At 40.4% G+C, this 18,881-nt stretch overlaps 1 long non-coding RNA gene across 4 annotated transcripts in view; it reads left to right on the top strand.

Moving 5' to 3' along the window:
• Window positions 1-18,881, top strand: part of LOC133475869 (uncharacterized) — a 103,615-nt gene that overhangs the window by 31,063 nt on the left and 53,671 nt on the right. For 3 of the 4 annotated variants that reach the window (XR_009787958.1, XR_009787959.1, XR_009787956.1), the window contains exons 2-3: window positions 11,283-11,399; window positions 11,482-11,661. This is a non-coding gene — a long non-coding RNA (uncharacterized LOC133475869). The remainder of the gene's footprint in view (window positions 1-11,282; window positions 11,400-11,481; window positions 11,662-18,881) is intronic. The other variant, XR_009787957.1, reaches the window with a different exon arrangement.

Below are 18,881 nucleotides of genomic sequence, written 5' to 3'. Positions count from 1 at the left end.
GTATTGGTGCATGCCTAATTGATGTAGCGGTCTGACAAGATCTCACATACTTGTAGCCTTCCCACCCTCAATGGCATACATAAGTTATGATTTGAGCGATGTAATAGCATGTCTTTATGCACCTGTGTCACATGTGTTTTTAGCACAGATCAAAGCACAATGTAAATAGAAAGCTGTCACAATCCATAGATGGCTAAAGCATTTGAAACATACATTACCAGCATCTTCAGGACTGTAGAACAGCACATAAAGTACATGTCCTAGCAGTCAAGTCGTGGCTGCTCGTTATTCGGTACAGTGTGAACGCTTCCATTGATAGCTTTGTCGCAAGTGATGCAGCGTACATTCGAATTTAAAACAACAAAATCGTGTGTGGATAACTGTAATCACACGAAAAGAGTCAATGTCACTCTGCTCTGTATGGAAGAAGAGAAGTGAGGTAGAATAGAAGTGAGTCCGCAGAGAAATAAATCAGGGTTTTCATTTCTCAGGGAGAAGACGCAGGAGACGCATCGCCGTCAGGCTGGGAAAGTCAAGCTCGGCAAAGGCTTGGCAGCAGAGCCTTGGGCAAGCGTGAGGATTGTCTCTCCTGCTGTAGCACCATGAGAGAAACAAAACACCAAGGGTATAGCCAGAGAAGGGGGAGACGTATAACTTTTGTGAAAGGTGGTGGGAGGAGAAAAGAGCAAAGGGAGAGAGCGGACCGTGTTTTGCAGCCATCTGGCCTGTTCACTGATCCAGAACACTGACACTGGCAGCACAGGAAGACAAGAGGAATGAGAGGAGAGAAGACAATTCCCCTTTCTAAAGACAGGAGCCTATTATTATTATTTTTTTTTTTTTTGCTTTATGGCCATCATGCGCCACATATTTCAATGTCATTCGAAATCAACCTCATTTGTTCGTTGCTGTACAACAGTGTCTGAAGACAGATTAGAATAAATGATAGCAGACTAATACCCTTGTTTCAGCATGCAACGGTAGGATAAAGAAAGAAGATTTTAACATGTTGTTATTCAGTACAGACTTTGTATACCATGTTAGTGCTGAAACACATCCAATTACTGAGAACTCACCACCTCGTGACTCATTAGTCCAACTTTTACAGTGCAGTGCTTTGCATGGTAGCCACTGTACATCCTAATTGAGACGTAGATTGATGGACATTTCATGGTGGACAGGTCACAGTCAGGAAAAGGCAAGGATGCAAGTTGCTGACATCAACAACCCTTGGAGAACATATGGGAGAACTGTGGCAAGATGAAGAACTGGACAAAATACAAATACACAGTTATCCAACAGCAGCAGCACACAAGTTATTGTTATTTGTTTTTGACTGGTGACAAAGGAATACATAATTCACTGCTGATTCCTACAATAATTTCAGTATGGAAAACGAATGAGTTATCCTTGACGTGACTTTTGAAATGAGATAAGACTGGCAATTAGGATTTAGTTGATTAAGATAGCTCCGCTCGACCACATCAGTCAGCGATTAGCTGTGGCTGGGCACAGAGCTGATATTCGTTGACACACAGGATAGGGACAAGGTGGTGTATCTTGCCTAAACAGATGGCAGGAGTCCGCCTGCATGAATGAACACACACATGCACGTGCAATCAAATGTGAGCCAACTATTCATCACAGAATTTGAAATAAATGCCACCTCCAACAATATTTATCATACTGTACATTATAGAGTTTAAAACGCATCATCTTGACAGTATTAACCACAGATGGGGGGACTCGAGTCAATTGAGTTGTCTCGAGTCGACTCGATTTGCCAGTTCTATGACTTGCGACTTGCTTGCCAAAAGACTTGATTTGGTAGCCAAGAGACTTGACCTGACTTTGACTTGAAGTACATGACTTGACAAGTCATCTCGTTTAGAGTTGGAAATCTGGATTTTTAACTAAGACAGTTTGCCATTTAAAAAAAAAAAAAAAAAGAAAGAAAGAAAGAAACCTTTTGGGGGTTGGGGGGTGTCATTCACGCCAACCTAGCGACACAGTCTGCAGTGTTGTGCACTTGTCAGTGTGACGTAGCCATCTGCATGAACAGCGAAGGAAGGAGCTCCAACGATAATAAAATTTGGATTCAAGGATTATGTCGATGAAGTCTACAAAAATAGGATAGCAACCTGCATGGCTTGCAACTCACGCTTTGAAGACACAACAACGTCGAACTTCATCTCTCACTACAAAACTTACAAAGAAAGGTAAGCTAGTTTAACAGTTTAGCTACCTGGTCAAACATCAAGTTTCACAAATGATGTGATTGTAAATGTTTTAGTACAGCTAAGTAACATCAGTAGGGGTGGGACGGTTTATGATAATTGTCCGAACCTTTCGTTTCGGTTCATGAGCACACAAAACTCTCACATTTTTCTTTTTTTCATTTACTAATGAGGGCGAGAGTAGAGCAGAAAGTAGCGTCCAAAACATAATGCTAGCAATCAGTTGTGGAGATTTAAAAACAAAAAAAACAAAGGTGCAAAGGCGTTTGCGGGAATGACAAAAGCCATTTTCTTCAAGAGTTGTACAGGTTATGTGTCACATTAAAGGTGAAAAACTTTGTGAATTTTTTTTTTTATGAATATGGCTTTTGTTTAATGGTGTTCTCTTAGGAACTGTAGGAGTTACAAAGCTGTCACCACAATTGAGTTTAAAATACAACTTTAAAACAATTGAGTGCAATAAATTCAGTGCTTGTTCATTTAACTTTTATAAGGTTTGAATACTTTTTTGAGTGTTATGATTTGTGGAAAAAACATTTTATTACAACTCCAATATATGTTGCGACTGGAGCAAGATTGTATGACTTTTGACTTGCGACTAGCTTAAACCAAGTAATGACTTGATTTGACTTGCTTAAAATTTAGTGGCGACTCGACTTGCTTGATTTTCTTTCCCCGCAGTGACTTGGGACTTGCTCGAGACTTGCACATATGTGACTTACTCCCACCTCTGCTATTAACAGATTATTATGAGATTTCAAAAGTGACAAAACAGAGTTGATTGACAAGAGAGGCAAGGGCTTTAGCTAAACAAATGACATTCTCATTCTATTTGTCCGAAATAGAGAACTTGTAGAAGAATCCAAAGTCGTTTCATGGGCAGGTGGTTGCTTCGGTTGTATTCCTGCTAATGTTAGCGACCGCAGTTTTATGAGTTGTGCAACATTTAATGTTTGATTGGATGTGTCTAATGAGTACATGAGTAAATGTACAATTGTTTTCCGAAAACAAACATATGGCAGCTTACTATAATAATGGGTAGCAAAATGTGTTCGTTGCATGCGCCACTTACACAGTAAATTGGCAAGTGTAACTGAGCAACTGGATGAACTGCTGCTGAATGTGGTATAATTCTCAACTGTTGGGGTATTTTGATATAAAAACATCTATATCTATATACATATATATATATATATATATATATATATATATATATATATATCCCAACTATCATCGGGTGAGACACCCTGAGCTGGTCGACAGCCAATCGCAGGGCACATATACAAACAACCATTCGTACTCACATTCACACTACTCACATTAGAGTCTTCAATCAACCTACCACATAGGTTTTTTTTTAGCTACACAGTTTAAAAAAGGTACATGCAAAAGAACAAGAAGTTAAAATTGGCATAAAATGAATTTCAGAGGTAAGGACAGCGATGATTGATTAAAAAAATATATTTATTGTTTACTTTTTACTATCCTCTAAATTCTGAATGGCTAGAAGTGCTGTAATCATCGGTTTAGTCGCAAATACTGTAGCCTGTGTTCTTTACACCTGAATGCCTGTATTACATACAGTACGTGGCATGGGATCCCTCGGAAAACTTTGTTGATCCGGCAAAATAAGAATGAATTGAAGTAGCAGTTGCACTGAAGAGCCTATAAAGTTCTGTCCGTATGTTCCAAATCATTCATGTGTCTTTATGTAGATTAGCTCACAAAGTTTGCAATTCCTCACAATACAGCTGAAAAATAGAAGTACGAGTGATAAGTCATGATCCAGGTTAGTTACTATATGAGGTTTTTCTTCCTGTTCACATGGTATAAACAGGGAGAAGCAGGGAGAAAAAAACATATTTTGTATTGAAGGGAGGGAAATCCATTTGCAGCCATGTCGTTTTTGCAGGACGAGTACACAACCAGACCTACACGGCTCAAAATGACCTTCCGATTGTGACATTGGGAATTGTCGCTGTCACTGTTCTCCTCCTCCCCTGCTCATGTGGAAACATTCCGTCTTTGTGCACGCTGGTTGGCTGGCTGGCTGGCAGCGTTCAGCCATGTTCACCACCCCTGAAGGAGAAGCAAGCTGGTCCCAAAGTCGCTGAGGCGGATTACCCTGTCCTCTTGCTCTCTTTCCCTCCATCTCCACTTGCTGTTTAAACATATTGGAGGACATGTAGAGCAACAACAAGCTTAAAAGGAGTTACGGAAAGTTTACGCTTTTGTTGAGGGGACTGAGAGACTGCACGTCTTTTTTAGGCCTTCCCATAAACTAGTGTATTCCCAGTGGCATTCTGAATCAGTAATGCAATGGTCCATATGGGGAGGAAAAAAAACAAACCAAAACAATAGTTCAATCCCGAGTGTTTTTATCTTCATGGCAATACATATAGCCATGGACAATGATGTTTTTCCAGGAAAGACTGATAATTTTCCGTGTTATTTGCGACTGTTTTTTTCCACATCGGGTTATGGTCAGCATGTGTTATTCTCTCCACTGAAATGTTCTCTCTAAGGCAACCTTTCAATTACTATTGGTTAGACCAGGGGGGGGCAAACGTTTTGGCTCAGGGGCCACATTGACTTTTAAAATTTGACAGGAGGGCCAAGCCAGGACCAGATCCTTACAAAAATAAACAAAAGGCATTGTATTGTTAATACTTAGATTTACTTTTAATTGGAACAGTGTTGTTTTGTTGATCACCTTTTTTTGCCATTGCATCAAAGTCTGGTGTTAGTTTTGTTGTAGCAATTCTCAGAACACATCTGAGGTCATCACTCAGCTTGGATCTGTAGGATGTTTTGTTGGTGTTTATCACACTAAAAGTCCTTTCACACACATATGTAGAGCCAAACATCACCAGCATCCTCTGTGCCATCTTCTAGATTTTTGGAAATTTGTCTGCGCTTAATGAAGCATAAAATTCATCCAGTTTGAGACTTGAACTTCTCTTTTAAGACAGTATCACATTGGAGATCAATCAGTTCCATCTGCAGCTCCTGTGGCGCTGTTTCAGGGTCTTGTGTGACTGACTCTTGGATGGCAGTTTTGTCAGATAAAAGTGTTTTGCTGAGCCTGCAAGCTTGATTTTAAGCGCTGAGCCGTAGCCATCAGTTCCTACGTTGATTGTCTGTGAGCATAATCAGCATGCTTGGTAGAAAAGTGACGGATGATATTATATTCCTCTAAAACTGCAATGGTTTCTTAACAAATTAGACATACAGCCTTTGACCGGACTTCAGTGAAAAAGTATTTAGTAGTCCATTCTATATTAAACACTCGGCATTCACTGTCGACTTTTCTTTTCTTTGGCCAATTCATGTTTGAAGAAGGGTTCAGAGCAGTAGCAGAGTAAAAACAGAGCAGCCAAAGTCAAGTCAATGTATCACTGTACCTACTGTGCTACCTGGTGGAACCATTGGGCATTACAGAACAACCTGGTGGAGCCACGGGGCATTACAGCACAACCTGGTGGAACCACTCGGCATTACAGGACAAGGTCAAATGAATGCAGTCATGATTTTGATATGATTTGGGTGATTCTGTACCAATCTTTGGGGGGCTGGAATGAAATGATCAACGGGCTGGATGTGGCCCGCGGGCCGTAGTTTGCCCACCCCTGGGTTAGACTGTTCTGTTACTCTGCTACTAAATCTTAATGGTTCTGTTGTTCAGTTCGTCACTTGCTACAAATACTGTACCTAGTAATCTGGTTTGTCAATTCACTTACATTTGAAACACACATCAACACTCTTCCCTCTAAAGTCAAAACCACATTAGGTTCCCTCTACCAGAATAAATCATCATTAACACATTCTGCGAAATTCGTTAAATCCCATTCTTCAATTATTGAGAAGTACTATATAGATCATCTTAAAAAACTCCTCCACGAGCTAGACACCATATACCACGCTGCCATCCACTTTGTCACCGGGGCGCTCTTTAAAACCCACCTCTGTGAACTGTATTACCTAGTTAATTGGCCCTCTCTTTACTCACGCAGACAAATTCACTGGTCCATGTTTATCAATAAAACACTCATTGGCAAGACCCCACCTGATCTTTGCTCTCTGCTCACCATGCATACCACCACCCGCAGTCTCTGTTCCAGCAATTATAACCTCTTCATTCTCTTCAAAGTACTTTTGGTCCATCTTCTTTTCAATTTTCTGCCCCAAATGACTAGAACTCTCTCCAACAAATGATAGAACACACCTAATTTATTCCAATATCATCATTAAAAAAGTTAACGAGGGAAACTGTACATCATTGATGCATCTGTTTTTAGCCTCTTTTAACCTCATATTCACCATGTGCTATGATGTAACTATATCACACTGTACAGTTTGTTATTTATGTATTTTATTTTTTTTATTTGTTTTATTCGGCTGTCAGCTGCCAGGTCGACATTACAGATGAGAATCTGCTCTCAATTGCTGAACACAAATTAAGGTTAAATAAAAAACATACTTTGAATTAGGGTGACCAGATGTCCATTTTTCCAAAGACACATCCACTTTTTGAGACCTTTCAAAAGCATCAGATCAGGATTATTTTTATGAAAATTCTGTGATTTAACTAAGGCGTTGCTCTTTGCTCAAATCAAGTCAGAGTATAGAAAGGATAACTAAGGTATCAGGGAAATAGTTTTTTCAGTAATTTAGCTGTACCTTGATAGTTGGTTTTTCTGGCACCTAAACGTTGGCCGCAAATAATTGCATTTCTCTTCCAGAAGGAAGCTTTGGCAAGGACTGAAATACTTGAATTCTATTCTAATTTGTGGCTGTTAAAAAGAAACACTGTAGTTATTGTTCGTTTTGGTGGGGAAAAGTACAGTTGAAGTACTCCTATTAAGACTCTACTTTGTAACTTTGTGTTTTCCCATTGAGGTCTTTACTAAATTTTACTTTAATGCAGTACAGCTAAAGGGAAATGTAAAGCCCCTCACCACCCTATTAGAATCCCCCTTCCCCCACCCTATTGGGAAACCAAAATTTGGTAAACCCTATGTGTACAGTAGTTAAACTAATTCTACGCCCTCTTCATCAGTCTGCGTTATTGAATCTGCATGTGCAGGTAAGGCTTGATATTTTGACCTCATTTTTCACCTGGTCAGCTCTTGTTAGATTCAACGCGACATCACCAGAAAGCGACCATCATTGATGTCAGGGCCGCAATGTGAGCGCACGTAGGGGCAATCAACTGTGTTTTGCAGATAGCGAGACACTTAAGTTTGGCTGTCGGTGTACATAGCATCCAAAGTGCTAGTCAGTTATTCCTGTGCATGTCCTCAATTTGATGTAATTCACAAGTCTCAATTTAATGGATGAGTGGTGCTCCTAAACCACACATCCCTGGGAACGCACCATTTGGCTCAGCACCAATCACCCAAAAGTTTCCCTGTGTAGTAAATCAACTTCCTGGACCACCTCTAACTCTGGTGTTTCTCTGGGATATTTTCCTTCTTTCTCCTGTCACAGTCTCCATGGCAAATAGATAGAATCACACATGGGTTTTCTCCCCAGGTGGACCACCTGCATTATTGTCGTCTGAAGCCGGGTGTGATTGAAGAGTTCCACAAAAGAAAAGGCAATTATACAAAGCGAACTGCTCATGTCTGAGGAAACCAGCATTTCGGGTGGATGGTAAACTGGTGTGTCATTAGCCGAAAGGAGGCTTACAATTTTATGCATGTGTTACATTTTGGTTGTGGCAGCAGCATTTGTAGATGAGGAAGCCTCAGTTTGACAAAGGTGCACAAAAATTGCTTTTTAAGGGGAAGGAGGGAGAAAATAAATATTACACCACAGAAAACAAAAAAAAGGCGAATGAGGAAGCAGAAGCGAGGCAAGCGTGTATATGTGTGTGTGTGTGTGTGTGTATATATGTGTATATATATATATATATATATATATATATATATATATACACACACATACATTGACTCATGACTCTTGACTGTTCTTTTTTTTTTTTTTTTTTTTTTTTTTTTTTTACTTGCAAATGGACTCTACTCACGAAGCGCTCACTTGTAGCTCTACTGACCATAGTGTACAGTCACTACAGGTTCACATTCAATCAAGCAGCTATAATATGAAAAAAAGCTTGGCTCTTTAGTGTTGGGGGTTTTGACCCAGTGGAAATGGAATGCTAAGAAATTAGAAAGTCTGTGGCATGCCATTTGGAAGGACCCCTGTGCAACTGACCCTGGAAATGGGTCAGACACTTGGCAAATTGGAATGATCTTTGTGGATCATGGGCCTCGGAGGTAGTTCGATTGGACTTGCTGTCACTACTGGCTAGTGGCCACTATGCCAAAGCGCTGTTGGTGTCCTCTGCAGGTTTCTCAACCCACCAGACAACTGTTCAAATCTAGGTGCAATGTACAATCTCAATGCTTTGTTTATAATTTATTTCTATAAGAATGAAATGAATACAGTATGCTCCTATATGGCAAAAGTAAAATTTATTTTTGTGACATAGTTTGGAGGACGATGACCAACACAGACTCATTAATAACATGAATTATATTACTGGTGCAGTATATTCAGTAGAACTGCCAAGATGTCAATGATAAAATGATTTTGCTGCAACATGCCAAATCAACAACAAATAAAAACACTGACTTATTTCGAAATGACACTTGATTTTAGCCAATTTGGGGTGGAATCTGTTTGAATAACATTTGCACTGCTCCTGATGTTCGATATTTCAATAATTCCATCTTTAATTTCTAAAGAGATGGTGGAAGAAGCCCCAAATAAATTCTGGCCACTTTTAATGGCAAAGTGTTTCACACATCCAAAATTGCTAAAAACCAGACAAAGTGGTTATGGGATTTATCAACACACACAACACCCCCACACACACACACACACATAAACACACACAAAAATAAAACCATGTTGACATTTGATTTTGCAGAGTTGGAGCTCACCACTGTGAGGATTGTGGTGCTTCAAGTGCTTCCCTCCCATTTGTGGTGACACATTTCCGTGCTCAGGGCACGAAACGCCACGACGCTACATTTATTTTGAAACAAACTCATTTAGACCTTGCTGTTTGCTAACCTCCGACTCTGGTTCTCGTTTCACCCTGTAGCGTGATGACAGTTGTGTGGATGTGGATGGACTGCTGCCTTTTCTTTGTAGTTTTTAAACACTTGAGGTGCCGCTGTAAACAACCATCAGGATTAAGATGTGGTGTTCCTTTTGTAAAAGGCCTTGGTGTCAGAGTTAAGCAGCTGGGGCAGAAGTAACAACGCTATACAGCAATTGTGTCACGCTGTGGAACTGCATCTGCTTGGATTTAGCAACGTCAGGAGTTTTAGCGAAGCAAAGGGGTCATTTTGGGTTTTTCTTTATTTTAATAGACTTTTTGACAGGGATAATTAGCTCCTCCTAACATTAGAGTCACATTTTCCCAAAAGATATGACTCTGCAAAAACAACAAAAACAAGCAAGCTATATAATTAAGAGTGGAAGTCTTACAAAATGCTAAATGAAAGATTCATTTAATGTAGTGATGACAGTATTTTTTTACAAATAGCTTCGAAAGCGTTCTAGTTAATTAAACATTAACTCACCGTTGATGCCCCTGCAGCTCTCTAAAAAGCTAGTTGTAAATGACAACAGGATCAATGGACTATAACCGAGGGGTCAACACAGGACTCATTTTCCCCTCATATGCACCTCTGTGGCGTGCAAATGTCACCCTTCATACACGTGGGACTGTTTGCAAGGCGTAAATACGACACTGAGAGCTGTTACTTTCCGCCCGCTGAGAACAGCAGTTGTTTAAGGGGAATGGCTCAATGAAAAGTGAAAGCTCACAACATCATGCAGCTGCTGCACTTTTGTCCTGACAACCTCTGAAAGTTACACCTCAGCGCCACCCCCCCCCCCCCCCCCCCCCCCCAAAATATAGAAACATCTACGATTTAAAATATTCAGATGTGTGGAGACTTTTGAAATACTGCTATAAACCCAGTATTTCTGAAATTATAGTTTTGCATTTTTGCCATTTATATGAAACAGAAGACAGTATGATAACAAGATCAGCGTTTCAGCTAGAAAACTAAGGTAGATCACTGTGTGACATCCCGGTGAAGGCGTCAAAAAAAAATCTGTTAGAAGTTGCAACCAGTAGAGAAAGTCTTTTGGAATTGTATCCCGACTGCTTCACTTATATTGGATCAGATACAGTATAATTCCATATAGGCGGAACAATCTTCTGCTGAATCTAAATTAAAAATATATATTTACCAATTGCAGATAAAAGCATGGGATCACATGCAGAGAAAAGAAAAAGACTCCAAGCAGAGTAAACCTCCAGGATCGGGTCATTTAATCTGTCAATGTGGGAAAAGAAAACTCAGTTTAGCTAGCTTTGAAAACATTCGACGCTTTAAATTCATGTGCATTAAAACTTTACAAATCAAATGGCAACATTTACTTACTTAAAACTCCCCCACAGCTCCAAGTCAGACCCTGATTTGCATTAAGAATTTTCAATATAGCTACTGTACACTACTTTAGTTTAAAGTGACTTTCAGTTTTTCCTGTCAGGGGTCGCCACAGCGACTCACTCACATGATTTGTTTGGCACAGTTTTTACGCCGGATGATGTACCTACATTTCATCATGCATACTGCTGTCATGGCCACCTGGAAAGAAAAAATGTAAAGAGCGATTCATGAGCATGATTCAGGAGAGGCCACCCCTGTACGACATTACAGAGAAATGCAACGTTGACACATGATGAAAGCAAAACTTCGGCACAACTTTATTTTAGATGAGATTTTTTTTCCCTTGAGTATTTTTTTTTTAAAGAAACTGACCGTAATTGTTTGTGGTATTGTTTGCTAGTGCTTGTTGCTCGTCTAAATCTAGCTAACATTAGCCAGCTAACTGGCATGTTAAATCTGTCCTTTTGCAACAAGACGAGCAAAGTAATACTTGTTAACACTGCATATAGAGATGAATTGGACCAGCTAACAAGGCACAAAGCATAAAATGTATCTCTGTCTTCCACAGAAAGCGAAAAGCAGCACTTAGTGGATACTGACACGGCTGCAATTTCTAGAGCCCCATAGCAAAAGGAAGGTGGCCATGTCTATTGTCTAAACAGCGTAAATGGACTATTTTCAACAGGTGAAAACCACTGCTGGAGACGAGACTCTACAATGCAAATGATAGTTTTACAAATCCCCCTTCTTATGAATCTGTTTTTTAGGAATCTTCAGTGGCTGCAGTTGAATCTGTGCCACTACTCTAGAGGAGCCCTGCTTCATTGAGGCTGACCAAAGGTCTGGTACTGCCCTGGCAGAATCCACCATGTATGACAGGGAGACATCATCCTCAGAAGATGGATAAGAACCTTCGCTTATCGCCTGCAGCCTATCATGTACTCCAAGTAAGTTCCACTCAGCCTCTAATCCATCAGCAACATATTGCCACTCTACTGCCATGTCTGGGCACTGGAAAACAAGAAAATACAATGTAAAAAAACATGAGGGCTAATTTCAGAATCAGAGTCAGGAATACTTCATTTATCCCTGGAAGGAAATACGGTTCGTTGGTTCAGTCGTTCCTATGTGGAGTCAAACAAATACCAAAACAAAGATGCCAACATTTTTACAACATATTACATATATCACACATACCCTTAAGTATTTCTCTTTTAAAACCTGGCATATTGGTGCACAGGTTTTAGGAAGGAATTGTTGAATCACTGGAAACTGGTAAGGCTCTTGAAGCTATCCTCTGTAAATATTAATAAGCACATTACCAGTAATCATATTTCAAAATGAGTCACGTTTGTTAATCGTTTAGTTAATTTAGTTAAGTCACTGATGGTGTAGTGGTACACTCGCCTGACTTTGGTGCAGGCAGCGTGGGTTCAGTTCCCACTCAGTGACGGTGTGAATGTGAGTGCGAATGGTTGTCCGTGTCCATATGTGCCCTGAGACTGACTGGCGACCAGTTCAGGGTGTAGTCCGCCTTTCGCCCGAAGTCAGCTGGGATAGGATCCAGCGTCCCGCGACCCTAACCAGGATAAGCGGTCTTGAAAATGGATGGATGGATGGATAATTTAGTTAATTATTAATTATAAATATATAAAAACAATTACGTTACCAAGTGCTTCACAGAAGGAGAACAAAGAAAAGGTAATCAGGACAGAAATTGGTGAGAAAAATAACAAGCAAATGAAGAGATTTCAAAGAGTTCATTGATTGAAGTAGACTCCATCATATATACTACTACTAACCCACATCTCGAGCAATTTCAAGCACTGTTTTCTAATTCTAAGCAATTCTCACTCAGTGACGGTGTGAATGTGAGTGCGAATGGTTTTCAGTGTCTATATGTGCCCTGCGACTGACTGGCGACCAGTTCAGGGTGTAGACCGCCTTTCGCCCGAAGTCGGCTGGGATAGGCTCCCGCGACCCTAACCAGGATAAGCGGTGTTGACAATGGATGGATGGATGTCAGCGGTCGTAGAGCTTCCCGGTACCTTTGTCAGGAACACTGACTACCAGCGCCTGATGGTTTGGAGAGGTACTACTTCTCACGCATGTGCAGAAGTTACGTGCTAATTGGGTGTCCGGTATAGTCCTTGCGGTGTGTCACTTTTTGGGCCGTACATCAACTTGGTGTGTCCCAGCCTTGAGATGACTGGCAACTGTATAGCTAGTGAAGAGTGCTTTTCCCATGTCGGTGTTCTGTGTGAAATGTAGACGCCGAAGTCCACCTTCACGGGTTCGGAGGTAGTATCACGTGTAAACAGAAGTGGGAGGTTAGCTGTGTGAAAGGGAATTGTGAAAACCAGGAACCAGGGTGAGTAGTTTACTAGCCAAAACTCACTTCCTCCTCCTTGTTGGAAACAATTAGATGTTCAACATATTTCCTAGCCAAAGCGCTCAGGCACACTCGGCTCGGGTGCCGGGTGGGCACTAGGCAGGCCCCAAGGAACTGCCAGAAAGCCCCATCCAAGTCCACTCACCTCCACACATCTAAATTTGATTGTGAGAAGCTCTTGACTATGTGAAGGGGGCTATGTATCGCCAAGCAATGAGGCGAACGTTTTGCCTTGGATCAGTATAGGAAAAGGCCCATCAAGGCAGGTCACAACATTAGTTTTCCTGAATACGATTGAGTATGCTTTGTGATTGGCAGTTGAAAAAGCAAATATCTGCTGCTAGTTTTAGCACTGGAAGCATTTTGATGGAAACGTGGCTAGTGAGAAACCTGTCCACCGCTTGCTGCACATTCTGTAAAACATGGTGTTGCCAGGTTTGACTTGGCAATTTACAGTCTCAAAATAAGAATTATTCAAAGCCAAGAAATCAAAGCTTGCAATCCTATCTGCTCATTTGTTATTGCACACTCTCATGTGGTACAATTTCTATTTTTTTATGAGGTAATGGAAGCACTCCACTGACTTTGTCCTTGGTGTGCTTTAATGTCTTTTGTCCATCACAACCCAGTACAAATGCTGGAAGGCTGTCACATTTGTCCTGCTGTGTTCTCTGAATGTGGCCACCTGACATGGGCAGATATGAGCAAGTGTGTGTGTGTGGTAGTAGTCCAATAGAGTCATTTTTTAACAACACATTTCTGCTGTGCTACAGTGCAGTAAAAATATGTCAGTCATTGATGCATTGTTTCAATTAGCGAGAGCTGTTATATGTCCCAAGATTATGACACTCTGCCACCACAGCCTTCTCAAAATTACATTGTTAAAAGTCCTTATGATGGTTATGTACATGAACGAATAATTCTTGAATGTGGTTTTGTTGGACATTTATTGTGCCCATGTCAATTCTGGTGACCAGGTGCAAGACACGAGCTGTGTATAAAAACTGCACTTTGAAATATTTGAAGGGCTCCTGTTTATGATTAAACAACATAATTAAGATCCAAATTAAATTATATCCTGGGTTGTTATACTATAAGGAGAGTGGGAACCTAGCAAAATATAACACACTAGCAAAGTAAAAAACTGAGTCCCAAAAAGTGACTCCTAATGAATGGTTCTTATTAAACTTACAGCTGCCCAAACCTCCTTGCCCATTGCATTCACTGGAAAACAGGCACCGTTTGGGTCACGCTCTGTATACGACTGTTTCCTCACAGTGGCCATGCAAAACTCTTCCCGAGAAAGAGCTACGGTCCATTCCCTCGCTTTAACAAGTAACAAATGTCTCGTCAATTTGTTGTTTACAACTCGCGTATGGTAATCATGTCAAGACTTGAATCACTCCTTTCTCCTGGTCGCTAAATTCGGCAAGCTTACAAATGGCAAATCAATACTTTGTGGTTTAACTACACAGTCATTTATTCTCCTGCTACAATCCCAAAATGAAAAATCATGTAATACTGCTACAACCCCAAAATGATTAAAAGGAAATTAAAACATAAATGTATTGCATATTAAATTGTCCACAGGGAATTGGCATCATTTGCATGGAGGATGGTATGTTTATCAGCAGCCCACTTCCCAGGGAAAGTTTCTTTTAGGTACTTCTTTTTTACGAACAATTTCTCATAATGGAAAATAATGGTTTGATGCCTGAAGTCTTGCAACACTTATGTGATGCATAACAAGACTTGAACAGGAGCTTGGCTCATATCCAAACACTTCACAATGGCCTGAATCATCAGACATGTTTGCTTCTCGTGATTGAATGACCCTCGCTGACACCTCTTTGTTGGACTCTGAAGAAAACTGCCAGCTAGGGAGCGAGAATAATGACACAAAAGCAGTAATACGTTGCTGACCGTAAAGCTTCTCGCTCGCAACACCTCCATTCCCTTATTGGGACAATGTGAATTGATACGACTCATCTCATTGAAGCTACAGGCAGCAGGGTGCGAATAAAAAGTCAATAGGCATTGCTATTAAGCTTCCAAGCGAGATCAGCAATGGGTTCGTCTTTCCTGCAAACAATTCATTTTTAATAATATATTTTTCAAATATGTGTTTCAGACCGGAGGCACAGTGTATGAGTGGTTAGAGCATCTGCCTCACAGTTCTGAGGACCAGGGTTCAATTCCCGGCCCCGCCTGTGTGGAGTTAGCATGTTCTCCCCGTGCCTGCGTGGGTTTTCTCCGGCCACTCCGGTTTCCTCCCACATCCCAAAAACATGCATGTTAGGTTAATTGACAACTCTAAATTGCCCGTAGGTCTGAATGTGAGTGTGAATGGTTGTCTGTTTGTATGTGCCCTGCGATTGGCTGGCACCCAGTTCAGGGTGTACCCTGCCTCCTGCCCGATAATAGCTGGGATAGGCTCCAGCACGCCCGCGACCCTACTGAGGAAAATGGATGGATGGGTGTTTCAGACCGTGACTAGATGGCACCAGCATTTTGGATTTTTTATGAGTAACATGGTCAATTGACTATTTGTTTCCAACCTCTGCATGAGGTACGATTATAAAAAAATAGAAAATAAATTGCCTCTATGTTTCAAATTTTGTCTTGCTGACTTTAATGTTCAGCAGTTTTGTCTGAGTGCTCCAGATTCTTCCATAACTTAAAAACATTCCATTGACCAACATGACCAAAATTTTTATTTGTATCACAGTGGCTGCCTACGTCTTGTTACTTTTCAATCTATTTCTCTAGTTGTCTATCTGAATTCCACTTTTGTGCCAGACGTGCTTTGTTTGTAGTTAGTTCTCTAAGTGTGTGTCCTTTCCATCCCCACGTTTGTCTCTTGATTTGACTTTCCACAAGATCTTATATTTTCTTCCAAGATTCTTCATTAGTAATTTTCTCAAATTATCTGATGTGTAGGAGTTGTCGGAGGCATCTGCTAATAAATGTTTCAAGTTTTTTTTCCTACTTACTAGCACATTTTGTTTTAATTACTCGTTTTTTCCCCTTCACTTCCATCACTTTCCGTTGGACTGATTTTCTTGTTTATTTGTTTCATTGTTCAATGAAAACCTTCAACAACATTCTGTACCTGCTTTGGTTACTTTGCAGTTGCAAATCGTTAACTATGATGTCGTTTTGTGAAGAAACCTTCCTTGTAATAATGAAATGTGGGAAGAATGATCTCGAACCAAGAACACAATACAGCCATGCACATTCACAATAGAGACAATGTGTAGCTGACAGTGATGTACAAAGAGCTTATAGTAAGGTAGTGTTTCTTTATTTAACTTCCTTTTTCTACCTATTCATTTCCTCTTACTGTCTTGCATTTTATCTACATGTGTGAACATGCACATACTGTACTGTATACAATAGCATGTGTATGTGTGTGTATCAGCGGTGGGAACAAGTCATTGCTTTGCAAGTCACAAGTAAGTCTCAAGTCTTTGCCCTCAAGTCAAGAGTCAAGTCCCAAGTCGAGAAATGCAAGTCCCGAGTGAAGTTGCAAGTCTTACACTTTGAGTTTCAAGTCCTTTCGAGTCATTTTACCAACAAAATAAAACTATATTTTCATATATATTTACTGTATATTTAATTAATATGTATATATTATATACTGGCCCTGCAATTGGCTGGCAACCAGTTCAGGGTGTACCCCGCCTGCTGCCCGAAGATAGCTGGGATAGGCTCCAGCAAGCCCGCGACCCGAGTGAGGAGAAGCGGCTCAGAAAATGGATGGATGGATGGATGGATATTATATACTGCATTTATGCCTTTAATATTTTAAAATTCATATTTCTATATCCAAACAAGTTTGATAAACAAATGCATTGAACCCTTATAAGAAAATTAGGGGGCTGATCAAAATTTTTGCTGCCGAAAAACAGCTTTCACGCATAAGCTATCTAGATATACTGGAGGTCTCCAGTGGCTGGATGTAAACCAATCCTAATGTGTAGAGTAGATGATCAAGCAATCAATATTCACTAGAATATTTGACACATCTGGCTGGGAAAAGCTCTTAATTCCACAGCATTCTATTACAAACTGAGCCCCAGTATTTTGACGAAGTCAGCATTATACAAATCACCACTAAATGGCATCTATGTGGTTTTCCATCTGCATCTTACGTGGGAACATTACCAAAACATCACTGGTATGACATCAGCGGGTGCACAATAATCAGATTTGCAGTAAATGGGATCGGTAAGAAATAGGAGTTGGAGTTAATTACTTATTAGAGGATAGAGCATAGAGAATGTGTCCATGCTGTTCATCCTTTATCATGCTACTAATTGCATACAGCCTTTCTCCTACAACATGACATTTAAAAAAAAAATCATTCTAATCAATAACATTTCTTCGCATTGTGCATGAGAGAATTGTCAGCATACATTCAGCTCAGTGGCTGTGGCTGCTTACACACGTGCCACACGCCAGGATATGTCACCTAAACAATTCACTTTGCCTTATTTAATTCAGCAGCAAGCCATAACACAAGTTACCTCAGGGCACTTTTTGTACAGAGCAGGTTTAGACGCATACTCCTAATGTGTTTAGAGAGGCGACAATGGAGAGGGAAAGAAAAATCCATTTACGAGGGAGAAGAAAAACAAACATTAGCTGAACCAGAACAGGGTGGATTTCTGTCTACCCACGGTTCACGCTTACTAATGTCTCACTTTGTCCATTTAAAAGTACATGGATAAATTGTGGACACTAATATGAAATTTGCTGCAAACTATTCATAGGAAACTGCTCACCGACAGTGAGACTCTTCAAGGCACTTACAGTATAATAACGTGTGCTAACTTTACTACTTTTGGCAAAATGCATGCATATTTGTTGTGAAAGTGCAGTGCAATGTTCCATGTTTGCCCTGCTAGTGGAGCTTCATTGTAGAAAATGTCAAAATACCATGGACGCCCTAGGGATTTAAAAAATACACGTTTCTAGAAACTTAATTGTGAAAGCAGTTTCATTGTATAGAATGTATTTTTTTATAAGACAGAGTTGCCTGGAAGGGAGAAGGCAAGTGATTGATGCTTTACATTGTCTCCAGAGATGCACAGTCGCACTTTAAAGAAATGCTCAAGACATTATTTCCCTCATAAGCAAACTGGCACTGAGAAGCACAAAAAGACTTGCATCAGTAAATTACATTTATCTCCCTTGGTATATATATATCTTACTTTTTAGAATCATTGAAGACAAATCCCAATAATTGAAGTGTCCGTGGTCACTTGAAGTTATCAAAGTGACTTATTATCTTTTGTGAAGCAAAATGTTCACTTCATGACATCTTCATGTTTGCCATCCACCAATCCATTTTCTATTGCGCTCATTAGGGTCACAGGTGAATTGGAGCCTATCCCAGGTGACATTGGGTGAGTCCATGAAATTACCAACACCGGGTCTATCAGCCCTCCTTGCACAATTATGTCACACGCTGGATTTACGCCAGTCACGAAAATAGAGCCCTTTGTGTGATTCGTCAACTGGAGTCAAAAGTCAGTAGTTGCGCTGAATTGGAGAAACAGCACCTGATGAGGAAGTCTCGCTGGGGAACCAAAAACATCGCACAAGCTGTTAAAAAAATATATGTAGCGAGCGGCATGTAGCTCAGTGTAACAGAGTAAAAGTAAAAAATATGATGCATTAAAACTACTCTGACAAGTACAGTTTATCCAGAAGGTTACATTGAGTAACTGTAATGCAGTAAATTTAGTGCATTACTACCCACCTCTGATC

This window comes from Phyllopteryx taeniolatus, chromosome 3 (assembly GCF_024500385.1).
Source record: "Phyllopteryx taeniolatus isolate TA_2022b chromosome 3, UOR_Ptae_1.2, whole genome shotgun sequence".
Classification (NCBI taxonomy): Eukaryota; Metazoa; Chordata; class Actinopteri; order Syngnathiformes; family Syngnathidae; genus Phyllopteryx; species Phyllopteryx taeniolatus.
Note: the sequence above shows the minus strand (reverse complement) of the source record. Positions and strands in the feature narration are given on the sequence as shown.